Source organism: Tamandua tetradactyla, chromosome 13 (genome assembly GCF_023851605.1).
Source record: "Tamandua tetradactyla isolate mTamTet1 chromosome 13, mTamTet1.pri, whole genome shotgun sequence".
In the NCBI taxonomy this organism is placed as follows: Eukaryota; Metazoa; Chordata; class Mammalia; order Pilosa; family Myrmecophagidae; genus Tamandua; species Tamandua tetradactyla.
In genome coordinates, this window is record NC_135339.1 from 77104970 (window position 1) to 77131225 (window position 26256).

The 26256-nt window shown below is 36.5% G+C and overlaps 1 protein-coding gene and 1 non-coding gene across 6 annotated transcripts in view; both read left to right on the forward strand.

The window, feature by feature from the left end:
• Positions 1–26256, forward strand: part of ATRNL1 (attractin like 1) — a 931221-nt gene that overhangs the window by 13618 nt on the left and 891347 nt on the right. The gene's annotated exons all lie outside the window — the stretch shown is intronic.
• Positions 22489–22595, forward strand: LOC143654621 (U6 spliceosomal RNA). The gene has a single exon (XR_013161828.1). It is a non-coding gene; the product is annotated as a U6 spliceosomal RNA (small nuclear RNA).

Below are 26256 nucleotides of genomic sequence, written 5' to 3' on the forward strand. Positions count from 1 at the left end.
TTTTGAATATATATTTTTAATATTCTATTTTAATTTTTATTTGCCCTTTGCTTTATCTCTTTTTATTGCTACTTTTAGTGGTTAGTCTACTGATTACAAAATGCATATGTAACTTTTTCTAACATATTCAGAGTTAATATTATATTTCTTTAAATAAAATTAAGAAACTTTAGAACCATATAGATGTTTTTCCTCCCCCACTGTCCTTTGTTGTAATTGTCATATATATCAAATCTACATATGTAAATAACAAACTCCACCAAACAAAGATAAGTTTTGCCTTCAGCAGTCATATGTCTTTTAAAGACCGCTAACAGCTGGTGAAGTTGAACATGTTTTCCTGTGCTTTTTAGCCATTTATATTTCCTCTTCTGAGAAGTGTCTGTTCATGTCTTTTGCCCATTTTTTAATTGGGTTGTTTGTCTTTTTGTTGTTGAGTTGAAATCTCTTTTTATATTCTGGATATTAAACACTTATCTGATATGTGACTTCCAAATATTGTCTCCCGTTGTGTGGGCTGCCTTTTTACTTTCTTGACAAAGTTCTTTGATGCACAAAAGTGTTTAATTTTGAGGAATTCCCATTTATCTCTTTCTTCAATGCTTATGCTTTGGGTGTGAGGTCTAGGAAATCTCTTATTACAAGTTTTATAGGATATTTCTCTACATTTTCTTCTAAAAGTTTTATGGTTTTAGCTCTAATGTTTAGGTCTTTGATCCATTTTGAATTAATGTTTGTATAGGGTATGAGATATGGATCCTCTTTCATTCTTTTACATAGGGATATCCAATTCTCCAGCCACCATTTATTGAAGAGGCTGCTCTGTCCCAGGTGGGTTAGCTTGACCACCTTATCAAAGATCAATTGTCCATAGCTGAGAGGGTCTATATCTGAACCCTTTATTCTATTCCATTGGTCAGTATATCTATCTTTATGCTGGTTCCATGCTGTTTTGACCACTTAGCTTTGTAATATGCATTAAAGTCAGGTAGTGTGAGTTCTCACACTTCATTTTTTTTTTCTCATGATGTTTTAAGCTATTTGGGGCACCCTTCCTTCCAAATAAATTTGGCTATTGGTTTTTCTATTTCTGTGAAGTAAATGTTTTTGTATTTTAACTGGCGTTGCATTGAATCTATAAATCAATTTGCATAGAATTGGTATCTAACTATGTTTAGTCTTCCAGTTCATGAACATGGTAGGCCCTTCCATTTATTTAGGTCTTCCAAGATTTCTTTTAGCAATTTGTTGTAATTTTTTGTGTATAGGTCTCATGTATCCTTTGTTAAATGTATTCCTAAATATTTGATTCTTTTGATGTTATTGTAAATGGAATTTTTTTCTTGATTTCCTCCTCAGATTGCTAATTACCAGTATATAGAGACACTACTGATTTTTGGATGTTGATCTTGTACCCTGCCACTTTGCTGTACTCATATATTAGCTCTAGTAGTTTTGCTGTAGATTTTTAACATATAGTATCATAACAGTTGCAAACAGTGCGAGTTTTACTTCTTCCTTTCCAATTTGGATGCCTTTTATTTCTTCTTCTTGTCTAATTGCTCTGGCTAGAACTTCCAGCACAATGTTGAATAACAATGGTAACAGTGGGCATCCTTGTCCTCTTCCTGATGTTAGAGGGAAAGCTTTCAGTCTTTCCCCATGAGGATGATGCTAGCTGTGTATTTTTCATGAATTCCCTTTATCATGTTGAGGAAGTTCCCTTCTATTCCTATCTTTGGAAGTATTTTCATTAAGAAAGGATATTGAATTTTGTCAAGTGCCTTTTCTACATCAGCTGAGATGATCATTTGGTTTTTCTGCTTTGACTGACTGATATGGTATATTTCATTCAGTGATTTTTTTATGTTGAACCATCCTTGCACACCTGGAATAAATCCCACTTGTTTATGGTGTATAATTCTTTTAATGTGCTGCTGTATTTGATTTGTAAATATTTTGTTGAGGATTTTTGCATCTATGTTCATTAGAGAGATTGGTCTATAATTTTCTTTTCTTGTAGTATCTTTGTCTGACTTTGGTATTAGTGTGATGTTGGTTTCATAGAATGATCAAGTAGCTTTCCCTCCTCTTCAATTTTTTTTTGAAGAATTTGAGCAGGATTATACTAATTCTTTCTTGAATGCTTGGTAGAATTCACATGTGAAACCATCTTATCCTGGACTTTTCTTTTTTTGAGAGCTTCTTGATGACTGATTCAATCTCTTTACTTGTGGTTGGTTTGTTGAGGTCATTTATTTCTTCTCAAGTCAATATTGGCTGTTCATGCCTTTCTAGTAAGTTGTTCATTTCATCTAGTTTATTAGCATATAGTTGCTCATAGTATCCTCTCATTACCTCCTTTGTTTCTGCAGGGTCAGTGGTTATGTCTCCTTTTCCATTTCTGAATTTATTAATTTGCATCTCTCTCTCTCTCTTTTATAGTCAACCTAGCTGAGGGCCCATCGATTTTATTGATTTTTCTCAAAGAACCAACTTCTCTATTGTTTTCATACTCTTAATCTCATTTATTTCTGCCCTAATCTTCGTTATTTCTTTCCTTTTGTTTGCTTTGGGGTTAGTTTGCTGTTCTTTCTCTAGTTCTTCCAAGTGAACAGTTGAATCCTCAATTTTTGCCTTTCTTCTTTTTTAATATGGGCATTTAAGGCAATAAATTTTCTGCTTAGCACTGCCTTTGCTGTATCCCATAAATTTTGATATGTTGTGTTTTCATTTTCATTTGCCTTGAGATATTTACTGATTTCTCTTGTAATTTCTTCCTTGACCCTCTGGTTGTTTAAGAGTGTGTTGTTTAGCCTCCATGTATTTGAATTTTCTGCTCCTCTGCCTGTTATTGATTTCCAACTTCATTCCATTATGATCCGAGAAAGTGTTTTGTATGATTTCTACCTTTTTAAATTTATTGAGACTTGCTTTGTGACCCCGCATTTATCCTTGAGAAAGATCCATGAGCACTTGAGAAAAATGTATACCTGCTGTTGTGGGATGTATGTTCTATAAATGTCTGTTAAGTGTAGCTCATTTATTGTATTATTCAAATTCTCTATTTCTTTATTGATCCTCTGTCTACATGTCCTATCCATTGATGAGAGCAGGGAATTGAAGTCTCCAACTACTATGGTAGAGGTATCCATTTCTCCCTTCAGTGTTTGCCTCATGTACCCTGGAACACTCTGGCTCGGTGCATAAATAATTATGATTGTTATGTCTCCTTGTTGAATTGTTCCTTTTATCAACACATAGTGTCCTTCTTTGTCTCTTTTAATTGTTTTACATTTGAAGTCTAATTTGTCGAATATTTGTATAGCTACTCCTGCTGTTTTCTGACTGTTCTTTGCATGAAATATCTTTTCCCAACCTTTCACTTTGAACCTATTTTTGTCCTTGGGTCTAAAATGAGTCTCCTGTAGACAACATATAAATGAGTTTTGTTTTTTTTTAATCCATTCTACCAGTGTTTGTCTTTTGATTGGGGAGTTTAATCCATGAACATTTAGTGTTATTATCGTTTCTCTATTTTTTGTTTTGGATTTTATATGTCATATCTGTTTTTTTCTTTTATAACTTTACTGAGAGTCTTCATTTCCACCCTCTTCTCCAGACCTTTGTCTCCTACCTTTTCCTTTAATATTAATATTCCCTTAATCCCTTTAATATTTCTTCTGAAGATGGTCTCTTGGTCACAGGTTCTCTCAGTGATTGTTTGTCTGAAAATATTTTAATCTCCCCCTCATTTTTTAAAAACATTTTTTATTGTGAAATATAACATACAAAAATTAATACATTTCCATTTCTGTTTCAACAAGTAGTTATAGAACAGATTTTAAAGTTTGGTATGGGTTACAGTTCCATGATTTTTCATTTTTTCTTATAGCTGCTCCAAGACACTGTTGGTTTTCCCCTCTTTTGAAGGACAGTTTTGCTGGATATAGAATTCCTGGTTGGTAGTTTTTCTCTTTTAGAATCTGAAATATATCATGCCATTGTCTTCTCCCCTACATGGCTTCTGCTGAGAAATTCACACATAGTCTTACTGGGCTTCACTTCTATGTGATGGATTGCTTTTCTCTCGGTGCTTTCAAAATTCTCTCTTTCTCTTTGACATCTGGCAATCTAATAAGTAAGTGTCCTGAAGTATGTCTATTTGGATCTGTTCTGTTTGAGGTATGCTGCACTTCTTGGGTCTGTAATGTTAACTCTTTCATAAGAGATGGGAAGTTTTCATTTATTGTTTCTTCCATTAGTCTTTTTCCTCTTTTTCCCCTCTCTTCTTCTTCTGGGACACCAACAACACGTATATTCGTGCACTTCATGAAGGTTGTCATCCAGTTCCCTGAAACCTGCTCATATTTTTCCATTTTTTCCCTAAATTTTCATTTGTGTGTGAGATTTTAGATGTGCAGTCCTCTAGTTCACAAATCCTTTCTTCTGTTTCTTCAAATCTATTGTTTTTGTCTCTTCTATTTTGTCTTTCATTTTCGTAAGTACTGTGATTTGTTTTTTCAGACTTTCAATTTCTTCTTTTTGTTTACCCAATGTCTTCTTTATCTCCTCCTTCAGCTTGTTGATTTGATTTTTGATGAGTTTTTTATGTCTGTTTGAACATCCTGAACTAGTTATTTCAGCTCCTGTATCTGATTTGGAGTGTAGATTTGTTCCTTCAACTGGACCATGTCTTCAATTTTCCTAGTATGACTCATTTTTTTGCTGACATCTGGACATTTGATTTCCTTAATTGGTTTATTCTGGAGGTTGTTTTCACTCTTTTACCTAAGATTTTCTTTTTGGATGGCTATGTTCTCGATCTGTTCTTTCACATTCAGTTCAACATATTCTAGTCCTTTACCTAGGTTCTGTTTAGTTGATTAGAATTTTTCAGTTTTTGTTTTTCTGTTTCTTGCCCTGCCTATATGGAGGCTTGTTTTTTCCTTTTCCTTTTTTTTTGAGAGTCTCCTTAGATATAGACCCCAGTCAGATTTTCCCAGGCCAGACTGGCCCACTCAGGAGTAAAAGAGTTGTCAGCATCAGTTTTCCCTGTGTGAGACTCAGCAGGTTGTTAGACTTTCCTAAGAAGCATCTAGATTCTGCTTTTCCTATCCTGCCCAGCATGTGGCGCTTGTCTGCCTGTGGCTTCCCACCAGTGAAAAGTGATATAGTACCTTTAGTTTCAGCAGATGCTCCTTGCTGGGGGCATGGTAGAGACAGAGGTGAGGTTGTAGATTGGCATCAATTGCTTCATTTTTCCAGTCCCTGGGCCCTGAATTCCTTGAAACAGGAATTCCACTTGAGCTGTGCCCCACTTTTTCTTGGGGAAGATACAACTTTCAGGAATTAACTCCTTTCACTTGACTAGTTACTCTGTCTCTCAGACAAGCTTAATTCTACCCTTGCCTGGGGCACTGCTGGAGCCTGAGAAGTCTTCCAGTTCTATCTAATGAGCTGTTAAGGAGTAGGAAAAAAAGGTTTTTTAGAGCTGGACCTCTGCTCCTCACAGTTGGTAATTAAGAGCTTAAGTTGGTACGTGGCTCTATGTATCTCCAGGGTCTATATGACCCCTTTTCTTGGGGAACAGCCCTTTTGCAGTATTTTGTGCTGATGGACTCAAAAAGCCTCTGTTTCCTCCCTGCCCCCCATCAGCCCCACCCCTCTCTGCTGGGACAAAAACTCCAAGTAACTTTAGTGCTTATTCCAGGTTTATCTGTGCTGGGGGCCTATTTTTAGTAGTCAGAATTTGTTAATTATTTCCATAGTTGGAGCTTGGTTGAGGTAGGCCCTTGCTGCTAGTAAAGTCTGTGTCCTTTCCCCTCAGTGAACCATCCTGTCATGCCCATGGGGGAGGGGTGCAGGCCTCCAGGGCTTGGGGGACTTACAATTCTGTGTGGGGTCTCAGCAGGTTTACCTGGCCCAAACTGGGGTATGCTGTGTGTCCAGTCACTGACATAGCCCCAGCAGTTGTTCTGTACTGTTCCTGGCTATTTGCTAGTTTCACTGGGGGAAAAACTAAATTCCACATCTCACTAAACCTCCATCTTGCTCCACTTCCCACTTTGCTCTTGTTGCTTTCAGAATTCTGTCTTTGTCTTTGGCATCTGACATTCTGATTAGTGTCTTGGAGTAGGTCTATTCCGATCTATTCTGTTTGGAGTATGTTGCCCTTCTTGAACCTGTATATTGATGTCTTTCATAAGAGTTGGGAAATTTTCAACCATTATTTCCTCAAATATTCTTTTCCTCGCCCCTTTTCTTTTCTTGTGTCTTCTGGGACACCCATGACATGTATATTTGTGCATTTCATACTGTCATTAAATTCCCTGAGACTCTGCTCACATTTTTCAGTTCTTTTCCTTATCTGTTCTTTTGTCTGTCCTACCCTCTAGTTTGTTGATCTTTTCTTCTGCCTCTTCAGATCTGCAGTTGTATTTAGTTTATCTCTTCTATTGCACTTTCATTCCCATAAGTTCTGTTATTATTATTTTTTGCATGTTTTGGACTTCTTTTTAATGCTCACCCAGTATCATCTTTATATACTTCATCTCTTTTAACACATTTTCTTTCATCTCCTTAAATTTATTTAGGAGATTTATTTGAACATCATCTATTAGTTGTTTCAAATCCTGTATCTCATCTGAAGTTTTAGTTTGTTCCTTTGATTGGGCTATATCTTCCTGTTTCTTATTATGGCTTGTTAGTTTTTTGTTGATGTCTAGGCACCTGATTTTCTTGATCAGTTTATTCTGGTAGTCAGTTTCTCTCTCTTGCCTAAAGTTTTCTTGTTGATTGGCTTTGTGCTGTAGCTCTTTGGCACTTGGTTCAACTTTAGAATAGCTTGTGTTAACTGATCATGCTTTTTTTTCAGTTCTTATTCATCTGATTCTTGCCCTGAATATATGGTATGATTTTTAGATTCCACTACTTGTACTTCACTGCTAGGAATAAGCTTCCTTTCCCCTCTTCCTCTTCTCATAATGTTGAACTGTTCTGTTTGGTTTTGATTTGTCTCTGTATGTTTTTAACACTTCTTACAAGGCTGGTTAAAACTAGCTATTCTCTTGGAGTTGGAATCCAGCACTCTGAATTTGCTGGTCAAAAACTAGAGTTGGTGCCCAGCCCTGCCACCCCCTCAGGTGAGAGCCACCTTAGCAAACTTCTCCCCAGAAGTTATTATATCTTTCAGTCAGCCTTGCTTCCTCCCCTGCCAGGGTCAGGTTTGAAATGGAGGCTGCCTGCTGCATCCTCCGGTTAAAACTGAAGCTTTTCTTGGAACTGGAGATTCCCTAAATTCACTAATCAAGAGTTGGTGCCTGGCCCTGTCTCCTCCTTTTCTTGGGGAAGAGCAGTCCTTCAGCTAACTGATCTCCCCTGCCTGGAGAAGTTACTAGTGTCTCTCAATCCAACTTGCTGGAAGCCTGGTTGAAACAGAATCTGCTGAGTGCTTTCTGTCCTGGGTGGGTTGTAAATTTAACTATGCTTTGAAGTGGTACCCAGCAGTCTGAATTTGCTAATCAGAAGTTGCAATTGGTGCTTGCCTGAGTCCTCCAGCACCCTGTTCTTGGGTAAGAGGGCTTCTATTTCCAGCCAGGGAGTGGCTTCTGAGGCAGCATGCCACACCACTGGTGAATGGGCACCTGGCTGTGCAGCGTGGAGAGATCTACATTCTTCATGCAGTTTATCAGTCTCTTCTTTCTGCTCATTCCTGGATGGTGTAATGGTGTTCTTCTGGTCTCTGGAGCACCCCCAAATGGTTGTTTCAGACAGTTCCTGGCTATTTAACCGATGTTCTGGAAAATGAACTGAATCCCAGAACTCCTTGCTCTTCTATCTTCACATTTTCATGTCCTGCTTCATGTGTTTTGAAGCTCTATTTGGTGCAGCCACTTGTAGAATTGTTATGTCTTCTTGGTGAATTGACCCTTTCATCAATATGTCTTGTCCCTCTTTGTCCCTGGTAATTGTTTTTGCACTAAAGTCTATTTTGTTATTAATATATCCACTCTAGCTTTCCTCTTCTTATTCTTTGAATGGCATATTTTTCATGTTTTTCTTTTTAACTTTAGATATCATTATGTTTGAAGTAAGTTTATTGTAGATAGCATGTAGTGGATCATGTTTTTAATCCATTCTGACAGTCTTGTCTTTGAATTGGTGTGTGTAGACCATTTACATTTAATGTAATTATTGATATATCAAGATTTATGTCTGCCATTTTATTATAATATAGGTTCATTGTTTGTTTTCTTTGTTTTTCATTCCTGTGTTTTCTCCTTTCTTGCTTTCCTATGGGTTACTTGAACTTTTTTTTAATATTCCATTTTAATTAATAGTGTTTCTTAGTGTATCTGGTCACTTTCATTTGTTTTCCTTAGTGGTTACTGTAGCTATTATAATATACATACTTAGTATAGTTTGTTAGTCTCAATATTTTACTATTTTAAGTGGAATGGAGAAATCTTACTACCAGTTAGGTCCCTTTCCCTTCCCTCCTTTATAATGTAATTTCCATAAATATTACTTTTAAATACATAGAAATCTACTTCATGCAGTTTTGATTTTTGCTTTCAACCATTAAATGTTTAAAAGTGCAGGAGGAAAATAGTCTATTCTGTTTATCAGTTATTTTTCTCCTTCATTCTTCATGTTCTAGGTTACTTTCTGTATAGAGAATTTTCTTAGCTGTTCTTTTAGAGGAGGTCTGGTGGTGACATAATCTCTTAGTTTACTTTCATTTTAGAATAGCTTTATTTCACTGATATTATTGAAGGCAGTTTTCATGGAATGTAGAATTCTGGGTTGATAAGTTTTTCTTTCAGCTCTTGAAAAATTTGAGCCACTTCCTTTTGGTGTCCATGGTTTCTGAAGAGAAACCCATTATTATTTTAATTGTTGTTACCCTATAAATAACATGACATTTTTTTTGACTGTCCTCATTTTTTTCTCTTTAGTTTTCAGAAATTTGATTATGAAATGCATGATTCCTTTGGATTTATCATGTTTGTTATTTGCTCAGTTTCTTGCTCTGTAGGTTAATATTTTTTTCAAAGTCTGGGAAGTTTCAGTTATTATTTTTTCAAATATGTTTTTCAGCTCTACACTTTTCTCTTCTGCATCTTCAGTGAGACAACTGAGATCTTTTGTAATTGATTCTCAGGTAGCTGAAGCTCTATTAACTTTCTCAAGTCTCTTTTTCTCTCTTGTTCAGATTGGATGATTTTAACTTATCTATCTTCATGTTCACTGATTCTTTCTTCATTCATCTCCATTCCGCTACTGAGCCCATCTGTTAAGGGCTTTGTTTTTTAAATTATTTTCTTTACGTCTTCTCTTTCTTTGCTATATTTCATGTTTTTATATTTGTTTCAGAAGTGTTCCTAGCTGATTGAACCATTTTTCAGATAGCTGCATTAAGTTCCTTGTTAGATAGTTCTAACATCTGTGTCATATTGGTAATGGTACTTGTTTACTGTTTGTTTTTCAGTCAGTTGAGATTTTCCTGTTGGTATGACTAGTAATTTTTGGATTGTACTTCTGGATATTTTCAGTTTTATGTATAAGACTCTGATTCCTATTTAAATGTTCTGTTCTAGGAAGCAGTAACTCATTTTGTCCTGATTCACTATCTTTTAAAATAACATCTTTGAGTTATAATTTACATACCACAGTATTCACACTTTTAAAATAAACAATTCGGTGGTTTTTAGTGTATTCACAAAGTGACACAACCATTACCACTGTCTAATTTTAGAACATTTTCATCACCCATAAAGAAACCCCATAGTTTTTAGCTTTCATTTGCTGATTTTAACTTTCTCCCCTGCCATTCCTAATCTATTTTCTCTATATATTTTGCTTATTCTGGACATTCCATATAAATTGAATCATACAGCATACAGGCTCTTTTTCTGGTCCCCACTCAAAGCTAGCTGCTTTTCTAGTCACTCTGTAAATGGGCTGGAGTAGCAAACCCAGATAATGAATATATTGTTTTCCAATCCAAAGAGGTCAATTAGGCATTGTGCTTTTTTTTGCTCATAGGAGGAGCCAGATGCATCAGCTTATCCTTCACCTTAGAACGATATCTTGACATGCCCCATACCATTGGACACCTAGAAATTCCACTGTGATGGAAGGCCCCTGTATTTTTGTTGGGTTCAACTCCCATCTTCTGTCATGCAAATGCCTTAGCAATAGGTCTAGAGTAGTTGCTGCTTCTTGCTCACTAGGTCCAGTCAGCATCATATCATCAATATAATGGATCAGCCTGATGTCTTGTGGGAGAGAGAAATGATCAAGGTTCCTACAAACAAGAATATGACATAGGGCTAGAGAGTTGATAGACCCCTGAGGTAGGATGGTGAAGGTATATTTTTAATTGGTCTTGCCAGCTGATTACCTGTTATCATCCTCCAAGACTCATCTGTATTCCTCACAGGCCAAATTGGAGAGTTGAGTGGGGATGTAGTGGGAATCACCACACCTGCATATTTCAGATTCTTAAGAGTAGCAGTAATCTCTGCAGACCCTCCAGGAATCTGGTATTGCTTCTGATTTACTATTTTGCTAGGTAGGGGCAGCTTTACTGGCTTCCACTTGGCCTTTCCTACCATAGTAACCCTCATTCCATGAGTCAGGAAACCATGTGGGGATTCTGCCAGTTGCTAAGTATGTCTATTCTGATTATGCATTCTGGAGCTGGGGAAATAACCACAGAGTGGGTCTGGGAACTCACTCGACCCACTGTGGGATGGACTTGAGCTAAAGCTCCATTGATCACCTGACCACCATAAGTCCCTGACTGGTGGACCAGTGTGATATTTTGGGTCTTTTGGAATTAAGAGCATGTGCCTAATAATCTCCAAAGTATCTTGCCTGATTCCTTTTCCCCAATGCACAGTTACCCTGGTAAAAGGCCATAGGTCTCCTTGGAAAGGTTGGAAGGAAGATTAACAGTATAATTTTTTGCAGTGTAACAGGGTCCTTCCCCAAGGGTGTCTGACCTTCCTGTCATTTAAGGGACTCTGGGTCAATGAACTGTCTCAAGTCTGGGAATTGACTAGGGAGTCATGAGTCTCTGTTTTTGTAATTCAAGTTAGATTTTGTTCCCTTGACCTAGAACTCTTCTGCTTATACAGATCAAGCAAGAATGTAGATTGCCCATCTATTTTACTTCTAGATACCCCATGATCTACTAGTCAATGCCATAAGTCTCTCCAAGTAAGATTATTTTGACTGCTGCATTGAGTCTGCTGTCCATTATGGTGGCCATGCCTACCATGTCTTTGGTGATTAAGTACTGCCATGTAGCTTCTGCCAACTCTGGATCTGATCATCCCCATTGTGTTTAAGGATTTGAGATCAGTGACAGCAGTTCCCTCAGTAATATTTGACGTACAGAGAAGAGCGACCAGAGTTCTTCAGGGATGATGGAGGTAGTCTCAAATTTATTCCTCACAGTCCTGGTAAAAAGTGTGTCCTCTGGACAATTCTGGTGTGTAAGCAGGTCTTCCATGATAAATCCAGTCTAACATTCCAATCTCTCTAAGCGTTTGGATCCCCTCATCTATATTATACCAGGGTAGTTCTGGCATTTCAACCTCAGATAATGTCAGCCACCTTTTGGTCCAAACAAATTGTTAATGCCCTTTCTAAACCCTCAAGTTACAATATGGAATGTAGAATACTTAGTGGTTCCACATCAAGAAATTCAGCCTGATCTACCATCATATTCTTTATAACATTATCCCACATCCTCAGTACCCATTCCGACATATATTCATTCATTTCTGCCTACATAAATTGGAAAACTCATGCAGTTCTTTTGAAGAATAGCATACCTCTTCATGGGTCATGCTTTATACTTCACCTTTTGGGGCCTGTTGGGACTTTAGTTAAAGGCCTGAAGAAAAGAGGGGTGTTAGGGGTAGAACATGAAAAGAATTAGAAATGTCTTTCAAGCTGGTTACCTCAGGCCCTTCCATTGCAGATCTTCTGATGAAACAGGATTAATCTTTCCAGACAGAGGAGTGAGGGCTGTTTCCCCAGGGCAGGTGACATCAAGTTAGTAGGCACTGAAGAGTTAATCTTTTTAGGTGAAAGTTGAATGGCAGACTCCTCAGGACTGATTGGAGTTGCAAGGAAGGTATTTCTTCAAGGTAGTCTAGAGGTCAGGTAGCTTTCTTCTCAGGGCAGGCTGGAGATTAGGTGACTATTTCCCTTGGACAGGCTGGAGGTGGGCAGTTGTTTCTCAGGTCAGATTATTACAGGTTAATCTAGCAAAGGCTCGGTAGAATCCAGGATTTTGATTTCCCCACTGCCATCATTATCAACCCATATGTCCCGATCCCAATTTTCAGGATCCCATTCTTTTCCAATCAGTGTCCTTATTTTAACAGTAAACACCCTGCAAGATTGAAAATTTAGTTTATGTTGTAAATCCGCTACTCACTCAGTGAGACTCGGGGTCTGGTTTTCAGAGATCTCAAGTCTGTGGCCACAGGAAATAAGATTTTCTTTCAGGACATGCATAGAAACTTTTATATCTTTCATATGGCGTCTAAGTTGCAAATTTGCAGTCTTTGGCTCCTCCCTTTCTCTTATAATTGTATCCAGTATATCTAAGAACAACCAACCAATACCATTATACCTTTTAGCTTCATACAGCTTTGTTAAGGTGTGAAATACACTGGTACCCAGAGACTTGCCTAGTATAAAAGTTGATTAGGAGAAGCAAATGATGATATTTTGCATATCTGTGTTGCCAACTCATGCCATGGACTGTCAGTGCCATCTTGCTTATTGGAAATAGAGTCATTAGTGCCTTTGAATCTAATCAGAGTAGAAAACTAATTGCAAAAATCCATTTTTAAGATACGGTTTCTTAAGAACCATTCCCAGTACTAAGGCTATATTATTCAGGGTTCTCTAGGGAAACAGAACCAACAGGAGATATCTGTAAATATGAGATTTTATAAAAGTGTTTCATGCAAATGTGGGGATACAGGGGTCTGAATTCCATAGGGGAGGCTGCGAATTGGCAACAACAAAGAAGGTCTTCAGTGAATTCCCAAGGAGAAGCTGGCTGGCTGAAATAGAGTTGAAAATTCTCTTCTGACTGCTGATGTTGTCACCTGCCACTTAAAAGTCTTCAATTGATTGTATTAAATCCAGCTAATTAGATTTTCTCATTGTGAAAGAATCCCCTTAGTTGATTGTAGATGTTATCAGCCATGAATGCAATCAACTGAGTGATAATTTAAGTTCAGGAAATGTCCTTGCAGTAATGGTTAGGCTAGTGCTTGCTTGACCAGACAATTGGGCATTATTACCTGGCCAAGATGACACATGAACCTGATCATCACACTATTTATCTATTCATCATCTATCTATTGTCTCTTTGCATCTGAACATTTGAGAGCAGGTTGTGCACATTATAATTCTTAAACTTGTAATACTTACATGTACATTTATTATGAGCAAGGACATTCATTTATGTAATCACCTCAAGAGCAGTTACCAAGTTCAATAGACTTAACATTGATACAAAGCTTACATTCTATTTTCCACAGAATGTCCTAATATTGTCCTTTAAAATTTTCTCCTTCATTTTAGATCCAGTATCCAGAATTGCATTTAGTTGTCATTATATCTTTACTTTATGTTTCTTTTTTATTTTAAATTGCAGAAACATATATACTACCTAAATATTCACATACTAGTACCTCCCATGCATACTATTCAGTGGGATTAATCACATTCACAACATTGCAGTACCCTCACCATTGTCAATTACTTGAACTTTCCCTTCACCTGGACCAGAAACCCTACACTAATTTTGTGCTAACTCCTCATTGTCCCTGTCTCTCACCCCTGGTAATCTGTGCTCTGCTTTTTGTCTCTATAAGTTTGCATGTTCTCTGATATTTCCTTTGTGGTTGCCACAAGGCTTAAATGTAACATCCTAAATCTATAAAAATAATATTGAACTTAACTTCGGTATCATATATAAAGCATGTTCCTATATCCCTCCCTGTGTTAGTTTGCTAAAGCTGCTGGAATGCAATATACCATAATGGAACAACTTTTATGAAGGGAACTTATTATGTTACAAGTTGAGACCAGGTTTTGTACTTTATAATTCTTGAATAAAGGATTAAGATAATCCCATATAAACAAAAATTTAGGGACTTCAGCACCACTAGACTGACCCCACAAGAAATGCTAAAGGGAGATAAGCAGTTTGAAAGGAAAGACTACCACACAATTGACTGAAGGCACATGAAAAAGTAAAGATGTCCAAATTAAGGTACCAACAAGAGGTTACCTTTACTAAAGAAAGACTCATACCATCTGGAACACCTCTGTTAGCTGAGAAGTCATATGGCTGGATCTGCTGGTCCCTTGCTCCTGACTCTATTGTTTTCAGCCTCTGTTTCCTGTGGGGGTTCCTCACTTGACTTCTGTGTGCCTTAACTTAGTTCCTCCTGGACACAACTCTGGGTTCTGGCTTGCTTAGCATCTCATGGGAAGGCACATGGCAATGTCTGTTGAGCTCTGCCTGTGTCTAGGTATTTGCTCTCTCTGTCCACACTCCAAGGATCTCCAAACATCTGTGTCTCTGTCAACTCTGGAGCAGCTTTTGTCCAAGCATCTGCATGTGAGCTTTCTCCAAAATGTTTCCTCTTTTAAAGGACTCTAGTAAACTAGTCAAGACCCACTTTGAATGGGTAGAGTCACATCTTCATCTAATCAAAATGTCATACCACATCTCCATGGGGATGATCTAATCAAATAATCCACTTATAAATATTGAATCAGGATTAAAAGAAATCCTGACACAAACCCTACCGATTGTTTCAGGATTAAAACATGGCTTTTCTGGGATAGTTTCAAACTGGCATATTCCCTTTCCCCACCTTTATGTAGTTTTAGTCACCAGTTACAAGTTGATTCATCATGAGTCCAAAATCATTGGTTTATCATTGCGTTTTATGTATTTGCCTTTTATATCCTGTAGGAAGTAAAAAGGAGTTACAAATAAAAAATTCACAAGTATTGGTATTTATATTTACCCATGTGATTATCTTTACTGGAGATCTTTACTTCATGTGGCTTCAGTCAGTTGTGTGGTATTCTTTCCTTTCAAGATGCTTATCTTCCTTTAGCATTTCTTGTGGGGTCAGTCTAGTGGCATTGACATTCCTAAATTTTTGTTTATATGGGATTATCTTAATCCCTTATTCATTTTTGAAAGACAGTTTTGTCAGGTATAGAATCTTGGCTGTCAGCTTTTTGCTTCTAGCACTTTAAACGTATATTCCTTCTGCCTTCTTGCCTCCATGGTTTCTAATGAGAAACTAACACTTATTGAGGCTCCCTTGTATATGAATGATGCTTCTCCCTTGTGGCTTTCAGAATTCTCTCTTTATCTTTGCCACTTGAAAATTTGATTATAACGTGGCTCAATTATAATCAATCAATGTCCCAGTGCCCATTTATTTGTATTTATCCTGTTTAAAGTTAGTTGAGTATCTTGTATGTGTATATATTCATGTCTTCTGCTAAATTTGGGAAGTTTTCAGCCATTATTTCTTTGAATATTCTTTCTTTCCCTTTCTCTCTTTGGTCTCCTTCTGGGATTCCACAATGGTTATATTGTTGTGCCTGATGGATCCCACAAGGTCCTCAGGCTCTGTTTACTCTTATTCATTCTTTTTTCTTTCTACTTCTCAGACTGGATGATTTCATTTGTCTTCATATTCACTGATCCTTTCCTCTGCTAACTCCAATATGCTGTTGAACCACTCTAGAGAATTTTTAATTTGTATCAGTGTGGTCTTCCTCTCTGCTGGGTTCCTGTTCATAATTTTCTTCTCTCTGTCAATATTCTCTTTTTGTCTATTGTTTTTCTGATTTCCTTTACTTCTTTGTCTATGTTTTCCTTTATCTTTCAGCATATTTGGGGCCATTTTTAAAAAGTCTCTTGGTCTTCCTCATTGATCGTTTCTAATGTTTTAGTCTCCTTTGCCTGGCCACCTCTTCCTGTTTCTTTGCATGTTTTATAGTCTTTTATGAAAATTTTGATATTTTAATGTGTTCTTATTGGAATTTAGACTGAGGTAGATGTCTATTCCTTAAGCTTGTATCCAGCAAGTGCTATTGATAGAGCTTTCATTGCATACCAAGAGCTAACCATCCCCCACCACCAGCAAAAAAGGAGAAAGAATAAAAGAAAACATTTTTGCAGATTGACTTGTGAGTGTTCCCTTTCAGAGCTCATCCTTCAAAGAGTTTATAGATCTCAAGGGCAAAGCATTGGAGTCTCCCTGGTTCTTTCTGTGTATGCCTCTTGTCTGGGCATGTGCTTCTGGCTCTAGGAATTCCCCTGTTTATGTGGATAGAAATGTCCCCTCTTCTGTAGGAAACAGTTTTCTCACAGTCCCAGGACTGCACCATATGTCCTACAGTCAGCAATTCCTTGCCCCAGGTAGCATGACTTGACTGCTCTCCCACAGTGTTCTATAGGAGAATTCTGTGTGTTACCGTCTACATTCACTTCAAGTTTGGGCACAATGAGTCCCTCAGGCTATCACCAGAAGATCGGGCTAGATATACATGCCCTTAGTATGTGCACAAGAGTTATTTTGCTCTTTCTGGAACTTGGATGAGGGATTTGCAGTGGGAGCATTGGCTGACTATTTAGCCAGTTGGGGGTGGGGGTGTGTGTGATGTGATTTTACTGGTTTTGAGTGGCCTTTTTCTTGATTCGTGATTATACTGGTTTTAAATGGCCTTTTTCTGCATTTGGTGCTCGCTCTCTTACTGAAAACTTGTGCTTTTTTTTTCCTGAAGCTTTGAGAAGGATGTTTCTGCCAGTTCTTACTGATTTTTTTTGAAGCTTCTTAAAAGGATAAGGTCCTGAAGCTTCTCATTCTGCCATCTTGATTGAGGCGGAGCCCCTTATTAATTTTATAAGTAAAATATAAGCATTTAAAAATAAAAGCACTGCATAAATTAAAGTTCATTCTCTACATCTGCTATAAAAAATAGAACATTGAGTCTTTTCCACGTTTTGATGTATTTTAATGCTAGCCTTCATTTGAATTTTTTGACAATATAATTATGTTAATAATGACTTTTTCTAGAAAATAGAATTTATTATTGTAACTATTTCATGTAAGAAAAATATTAATGTAGTAACATTTCAAAGCTTAAATTATGAGCTTATAAGAGAAGCAGTATATTGTGGTAGAAAAACCTTCTATATATCTTCTTTTAATCTGAATAAAAATCCTGTGTAGATATTATTCTCATTTTATAGTGGAAATGTACTGAAAGAAAACTGATGTGATTATGTAAAGTATAAAAACTACTAAGTGACAGATGAATTGCTAAAATGTGTCTTTCTGTCTTTTCCTTATCAAGCCATCTGTACTCTTCAGGAAGTTTCTCCTTAGTTATAAATTCGTAGTCTTTTGGATTTCCACATAGCATAGGAGTTACATAAGAACGTGAGTTTTGTTAAAAGATTAAATTGGGTTTGGGATCTTTTTCTGCCGGTGCCAAGAATTTTTCACTCGTTTGCTGTGCAGGTTTATTGAAAGCTTGACATGTTTAATTATATTACATTTTTAAAGCTTTTTATGAAGTACTGTTTTTAAATTATTTTACACAAAAGGAAACCGAGGTTCAGTGAGCTTGAGTAACATGCCCACTGAGCAACCAAGCTGAGACTCCTGTAATTCTTTAGTTGTGCCTACTTCTTTTAATTTCTCAGTCGTGTCTTTTTCATTTTTCAATGAAAAGAGAATTCTGTTCTTGACTTCTTACTTATCTTTTACAAAGTTAATGTGAATGGATACATTTCACAGTGCACAGAGATATCAAAAGAAAAGTCTTAGATTATCAAAAAGCCCTCTATGACAAGCAATATTTTATTTATCTCTGAGCCTGTTGATTATTTGCATGCATGTTATAAGAGGAGTTCTTAATTTTGGAGTCACGGATGATGTGGTTGGTGAATCCTCAAATTTGCATGCAAAATATTATTTATATGAATTTTTCTAGCTAGGGAGCTATAGCTTTTACAAGATTCTCAAAGTGAACTTTGATTTCAAAATAGTAATAGTCATTGTATTATAGGAAAGATTTCAGATAATGCTCTTTGTTTTGTATATTTTAAAAAAACATTTTTCACATGTGGAATGACCACAACAGTAGTTGTTTTTTTTTTTATAGGTGCATGGTCCAGGAATTGCACCCAGGTCTCCCGCATGGAGGATGAGCATTTTACCACTGAACCACAAATTTTTCTTTAATTTTTTTCAAAGAAACTTGGGAAGTTTATACAAGGAGGATAAAAATATTTTCCCTATTTTTAATTGTTCAAATAACTAGAATATCTAATATATATTACATGTATATATAGAAGCAATGTGTATCTATATATAATTATATACATATACAGCTGTCACATGTCTATTGATATATGTCAATGATGGGAAGTGCGCTGTTACTCTCTTTCCATAATATGAGTAATTACTTTACATATTGTACCTTTATTTGCTATTTGTATATCGTCTTCCCTCCTAGTATGTGCTGTCAAATATGTCTCTAGTCTCATATGGCTATTTACATGAAGTAAAATTAAATAAAAATAATCAGTTCCTTTGTTGAACTAGCCACAGTTCAAATGCTTAGTAGCCACATGTGGCTAGTGATTACCATATTGAACAGTGTAGGTATAGAATATTTCCATCATTGCAGGAATTTCTTTTAGGTAAAATTGTTCTAGAATGTAAGGTCTATGAGGGCAGAGCCTTTTTTGTTTTAATTGTATTTTTTTTAGTTTTTATTTCTTGAGATATAATTTACATACTATAAATTTCACTTATTCAAAAAATTGAATTACAATTCAATGATTTTTAATATATTTACAGAGTTGTGCAAGCATAACCGAATTTTTAGAACATTTTCATCATCCCACACACAAAAAATCCTTATACCCATTAGTAGTTATTCCCCATTTTCTCCCCGTTCCCCTGTCCAAGGCAACCATAATCTACTTTCCAAAGACCTTGTTTAGTTCACTGTTTTATTTTCAGTGGCAAGAACAGTACCTGGCATTCAATAAATATTTTTGAATCCATGTATACCTATGTGTGTGTGTGTTTTTTTTTTTTTTTCTGTGGTTCACTTAATGGAGAGAGCCAAAATATGTAAATGCATCTGTATCTGTGACTTATTGAAAATAATTTCCAGGTATCTATCTGATATGGTTGGTATAAAATCAAACTAGCTATATACTTTACATGTATAAAAACAAGCTTTCATAATGATGTTTCTGAGGCATTTCATTATTCTGAGTTATCAAAGCACTTTATATTGTTATTTCCAGAAAGGTAGTAATATACTAACTGTGGTAGGCAAAATTTTAAGATGGCTGCCATGACTTTTGCCCCTGGTGTTACTTCTTATGCAACATTGTATGGCCAAAGGGAAATTATCTGGGTAGAGTTAATCTAATCAATGAGCTTTTAAAAAGGGGCTGCTTTCTCTGAATGCTAGCAGAAGGGGAAGCACCAGGAGAATTTGGTATTATTGTTGGTTTGAAGATGGAAGAAGCCACATGGAAAGGACTGGAGAGTGGTGTCTAGGAGCTGGGAATGACCCCTAGTCAATAGCTTATAAGGAGGCAGGCACCTCAGTCCTACAACCTTAAGGAACTGAATTACAAGATGAACACACTTGTTAGTCCACCTGATACCCACCTGACAGAGACCGCTGACCTACACAACTGTGAGAAATAAATGGGTGTTGTCTTAAGCTGCTAAATTTTTGATAAATTTTAAAAAACAAATTCAGGACCATATCTAGCAGCAGATCATTGAAAGAATGTATTCTGCTTGAGTTTCAGTTATTTAACTTGCTAAGTTAACCAGAAAATTAAATTAATTCCTTAACCATGACAGTCAATTAGCTTTTATGATTTTTAAAAGTAATAACATAGGATAATTTGTAAGTATAGCTTCTTTCAGTGCTTTGTGTACCTTCGTATGCTTTCTTTGGTGTACAAAGAATGACAGGAATTAACACTAAATGGCTGGCATAAGTTTGCTAATTACAATCTGGATCTTTGAAAAGAAGATGCTCTGGAAATTATATTTCTGACTTACTTGGCCCTATTGGGTTTAGTGTGTCCTGTTCATATCATATTCTGATCTACCTTTTTAAGCCAAAACCTGAATAGGAAACCCAGCACTATCTCTATAAGGTTCTGAAGTGATTAGTAGATGTGTATTAAGTTTAGCCACAAAGGGAAGGATTTGATATTATCATTGGATAGTAGATGAATTTGAAGAGATTTGCTTACTATATAAAAGAGAAATGGTTTGTATAAGTAAAACATATTTGGGTTGTATAGTTGTCTCTGCTTTAGGTACTGTTGAGGAAAAATGCTTTAATGAGCTGGAATCCTCATATTGGGAAACATCATTGTTAGAGTTTGAGAGTTCAGAATCTCTTGAAAAATAGGCCTAAAAGCAAGACAAATATTGAAATATGGGGCTTATTGTAAATAAAATATTGTAAATAAAAGTATCAGATACAAGGTTTCCAGAATCACACAGTCACATTGCGAAAGCTGTATCATTATACAGTCATAAGAATCACAGCTATTGGAATGCAGCTTTACAGTTTCAGGCACTTCCCTCTAGCCACTCTAATATACCATAAACTAAAAAGGGGATATCTATATAATGCATAAGAATAACCTCCAGGATAACCTCTCAACTCTTTTTGAAATCTCTCAGTCACTGACACTTTATTTTGTCTCATTTCTCTCTTCCCCCTTGCAGTCTAGAAGATTTTCTCAACCCCTTGATGCTGAGTCCCAGCTCATTCTAGGATTTCTCTCCCACATTGCCAGGGAGGTTTATTCCCCTGGGAGTCATGTTCCACATAGAGAGGGGGAGGGCAGTGAGTTTGCTTGCTGTGGTGGCTGAGAGAGAGAGAGGCCACATCTGAGCAACAAAAGAAGTTGTCTGGGGATGACTCAGACCTAATTTTAAAGTAGACTTACCTATCCTTTGTGGGGATAAGTTTCATAGGAGCAAACCCCAAGATTGAGGGCTCAACCTATTAATTTCGTTGTCCCCACTGCTTGTGAGAATATCAGGAATTCTCCAAATGGGGAAGTTGAATTTTTCCCCTTTCTCCCCACTCCTCCAAGGGGAATTTGCAAAACTTCTTTATTCACTGTCCAAATAACTCTGTGATTATTGGGGCATCACACTAACCTGGGCAAACCTACAAAATCTCATGCCCTATTCAAGGTTCCATGTACTTATGGTGTTCAATTAAACTGTCTATATAAGTTAAATTTGGAAATGTGCTAGTCAAAATAAAAATTTTGTACCAAATAAACATTTCTTGCTTTAGTCTCACACAGACTTCATTCCTTTTTAAGGCTGAATACTATTCCGTTGTATGTCTATGCCACTTTTCATTGAATGATCGACAGTTGGGTTGTCCATTCAATGATAAACAGTTTTGTCAGTGTGAATAATGCTGTCAAAAAACTCCCAACAAAGAAAAGCCCAGGACCAGATGGTTTACAGGGAATTTTACCAAACATTCCATGAAGAATTAATACCAATCTTGTTCAAACTCTTCCAAAACACTCAAGAGGAAGGAACACTCCCTAACTCATTCTGTGATTCCAACATGCTGCCTTCTGACCAAAGTCAGACAAAGAAAAAAAGAAAAAAAAAATTACAGGCCTACATCCCTTGTGAATATAGATGCAAAATCCTCAGTAAAATACCAGCAAATAAAATCCAACAGCACATGAAAAGAATTATACACCATGATCAGGAGGTATTTGTCCCAGTATGCAAGGATGAATTCAATATAAGAAAACTAATTAATATAATACACTGCATTATCAAAATAGAGGAAAAAAATCACATGATCATCTCAACTGACACAGAAAAGGCATTTGACAAAATCCGCACCCCTTCTTCATAACAATATTTAGAAAGCATGGAATAGAAGGAAACTTCCTTAATATGATAAAAGTCATATATGAAAAAAACCCATGGTGAACAGCATATTCAATGGTGAAAGACTGAAACTTTCCCTTTAAGAACAGTAATGGGATAAGGATACCCATGGTCACCACTGTTCTTCAACATTGTACTGGAAGTTCTAGCTGGAGCAATTAGGCAAGAAAAGAAATGAAAGGTACCCAAAATGGAAAGGAAGAAGTAAAACTTTCTCTATTTGCAGATGACATGGTCTTAGGTATAAAAAATCCTGAAAAATAAACAACAAAGCCACTAGAACTAAAAAGCCATTTCAGGAAAGTGACAGGGTATGCAAAATTCACTAGTATTTCTATACATTAGCAAGGAACAATCTGAAGAGGAAATTAAGGAAAAATTCCATTAGCAATAGCAACTAAAAGAATCAAATATTGTGCTCGCTTCGGCAGGACATATACTAAAATTGGAATGGTACAGAGAAGATTAGCATGGCCCCTGTGCAAGGATGACATGCAAATTCATGAAGTGTTCCATATTTAAAAAAAAAAAAAGAATAAAATATTTAGGAATAAATCTAACCAGGGATGTAAAAGACTTATACCTGGAAAATGACAAAACACTGCTAAAAGAAATCAGAGAAGACCTAAGTTAAATGGAAGTACATTCTGTGCTCATGGTTTGGGAGACGTTAAGACATCAGTTCTAAATCCAAAGTGATTCCAGATTCAATGCAATCCCAATAAAAATTCCAACAAACTTGTTTGCAGAAATGGAGAAGCCAATCATCAAATTTATGTGGAAGGGTATGGGTTCCCAAACAACCAAAGCTATTCTGAAAAAGAAGGATGCAGTTGGAGGACACACCGTTTCCAATCTTAAAACTTATTACATAGCTTCAGTAATCAAAATAGCATGGTACTGGCACAAGGACGAACATGCAGATCAGTGGAATCAAATTGAGAGTCCAGGAATCAACCCTAATCCTTATGGCCAATTGATTTTTGACAAGTGCCAAGTCCACTCAACTGGGAAAGAAGAGTCTTTTCAACAAATGGTACTGCAAAAACTGTATGTCCATATGCCAACAAATGACGGTGGACCCCTACCTTTACCATATATAAAAATCAGCTCAAAATGGATCAAGGCCTACTTAGAAGAATCAGAACTATAAAATTCCTAGAAGAAAACAAAGGGAAGCATTTTTGGGACCTTTGTATTAGGCAGTAGTTTCCTAGTCTTTGCACCCAAAGCTCAAGCAACAACAACAAAAAAGATAAATGAAATCTCATTAAAAAAAACCCCAAAAAACCAAAAAACAAAAATGTAGCAGAGGGCTTCATCATGAAAGTGAAAAGACAACCTACTCAATGGGAGAAAATATTTGGAAACCATATATCTGATAAAGATTTAACATCCCAGAGTATATAAAGAAATCCTACAACTTAATGACAGAGAGACTAAGAATCCAATTAAAAAGTGGTCAGAGCACTTGTATAGACGTATGTCCAAAGAAGATATACAAATGTATATACATGAAAAGATAATTGAATATCATTACCTATTAGGGAAATTCAAATTGAAACCTCAGTGAGACACAATTTCATACCCACTAGAATGGCTACTATTAAAAAAATGGAAAATTACAAGTCTTGGAGAGGCTTTGGAGATGTTAGCACTCGCATTCATTGTTGATGGAAATGTAAAATGGTGTAGCTACTGTGGAAGACATTCTGGTAGTTCCTTAGAAAGGTAAGCATAGAATTACCATATGACCTGCCAATCCTACTTCTAGTTATATACCCCAAAAAACTGAGGGCAGGAACTTGGATAGGTATTTGCACACATGTTCAAAGTAGCATTATTCCCAGAAATTTTGGTATGTTGTGTTTTTGTTTTTATTTGCCTCAGGATGTTTCTTGTTTTTTTTTTTAATGATTGTTTAATAGTGTGTACTGTTTATTTTCCATATATCTGTATGGAAAATGGAATTTCTGAGCTTTCTCCCTGTTATTAATTTCTAGTTTCCTTCCATTGTATTAAGAGAAAGTACATTGTATGAAAGTAATATTTTAAAAATTTACTGTGACTTATTTTGTGACCTAACATATGATCTATACTGGAGAATGATTCTTGTGCACAAGAGAAGAATGTGTACTCTAGTGCTGTTGTGTGAAGTGTTATATGTGTTTTTTAGGTCTAGCTGGTGTATAGTATCATTGAAGTCTTCTCTTTCCTTATTGATCTGTGTAGGCATTCTGTCCATTATTGAAAATAGTGTTATGTTGTCTCCTACTATTAATATAGAACTGTCTATTTCTTCCTTCAAATCTCAATATTTGCTTCATATATTTTTGGGCTCTGTTGTTAGGTGCCTATATATTTATAATGTTATATCTTCTTGTTGAATTGACTCATCAGTATATATTGACCTGCTTTATCTCTCTTAATGTTTTTTGACTTAAAGTTTACTTATCAAATGTTAGTTTTACCACCCAATTATGATCGTAATTTCTTATTTTTAAATGTCTGTATCAATTTTATATTCATCATCTTGGTAAAGAACAGCTCCCCAATTGACTTAGTTATGGTTCTGCTTAATGCTTGTGCTGCTTTTCATGCATCTAGTAGTGTCCATCCTTGTATTATAAATAGCCTTGCATGCTTATTTGATTAAAGACTCTGAGTGAGACATTGACAAGGCATACTGGCACATGGCAGTAGTTACGTTAGGAGCCAATTTTTCTTTTAGGTAGCTGAAGTATATTAAACCTAATTTCTGGAAATCACCACACAGTTGGAGTATATAAACATTAGGAGTAAGAAGTGAATGAAAATACAGAAGACTAGGTTTTCGTGGTCAGAGACCACAAACTTGCAATGTGAGACTTCTGAATTTTAGAAGAGGAAAAGTTCTAGGTTATGAAGAAGTTCAAATGTGGTAATGGGAATGCTTTGTTCAAGTGGAATGGAAGTAGAGGTTCTTAGAGTTGAAGAATAGGTTAAGAGACAGCAATGGAGAGATTTGCTCTTTCTTTTTTATGGAAGTGACAAAGGTTTTTTTCCTTTATTTTTTAGCTCTTGATTGTGGCAACTCCACATGCTTACAGTAGATTGGAATTGGCAAAGAGGAAACTTCTTGACAGTAAATAGAGGAAAAGATTTTGGTGTACGCTTTTGGTAGGTTCTTCATTGCTAGGGATGGGGGATGAGGACAGGGGAGGAATTCAGGGACTCTGGTGAGTAGTTTGCTTTTATGTCTGTGTTATTGTGCCAGAGAAGTTGAAGAGACTGGAGCAAGATAATGTAGTTTTCATATACTCCAATTGTAGTAGCCTAGATGGGGAGGGGTAACCGTCTTCACATAAGTTCTGACGGGGGAGATAATAGGAAAGTGGTAGCTCCTATAGTATATGGTTCTGTGGAGGAGGAGAGGCTATTTTAACTAAAGATAAAGAGTTGAGGAATGTAGGACATTCCTGCTGGAGGAGGTGGGGTATTAGAACAATAGAGTCTAGGGTCAGAAATGTTAGTAGAGAAGGAATATGGGGCACCATGATTGTTTAATGCTAAGATGCAGAAGGGGATTTTGGAAAAGAAACTCCCAGTGGCAGTAGTAAGGAGGCAGTTTCCTCAGATGCAGTTTGAGAGGTGTATTTACAGCTAGGAATATGGTGGATTATATTGCAGGTGATACTTGCTGTGACGGTTTGAAGCTGTTATGTACTCCAGAAAAGGTCATGTCAGAAAAGATCAGCTAATCCATTCCTGTTTGTATAGACTTCTTGTGTGGGGTCTTTTGATTAGTTTATTTCAGCTGAAGCACCCACATGGGTCTTAACACTTTTACTGGTGTCCTTTATAAAAGGATAAAAGACAGAAGACTCAGAAAAAGCCCCAGAGAGGCTGAGAGAGGAAGCTACTGCAACCAAAAGCTGGAAGCAGTGAAACCTGGGAGAGAAGGGGAGAGGCTAGTAGGTGTTGCCATGTTCCCGGCCATGTGACAAGAGTTTCTGAGGATTGCTGGTAGCTGGTCTTCAGGGAGAAAGCATTGCCTACTGATGACTTATTTAGAATGTTTCATGGCTTAAGAACTGTAAGCTTGTAAAGTTAATAAACCTCCATTGTAAAAGCAATTCATTTCTGGTATATTGCATTTTGTCACCTTTAGCAAACCAAAACAGGACTGAGTGTTCTTAAATAA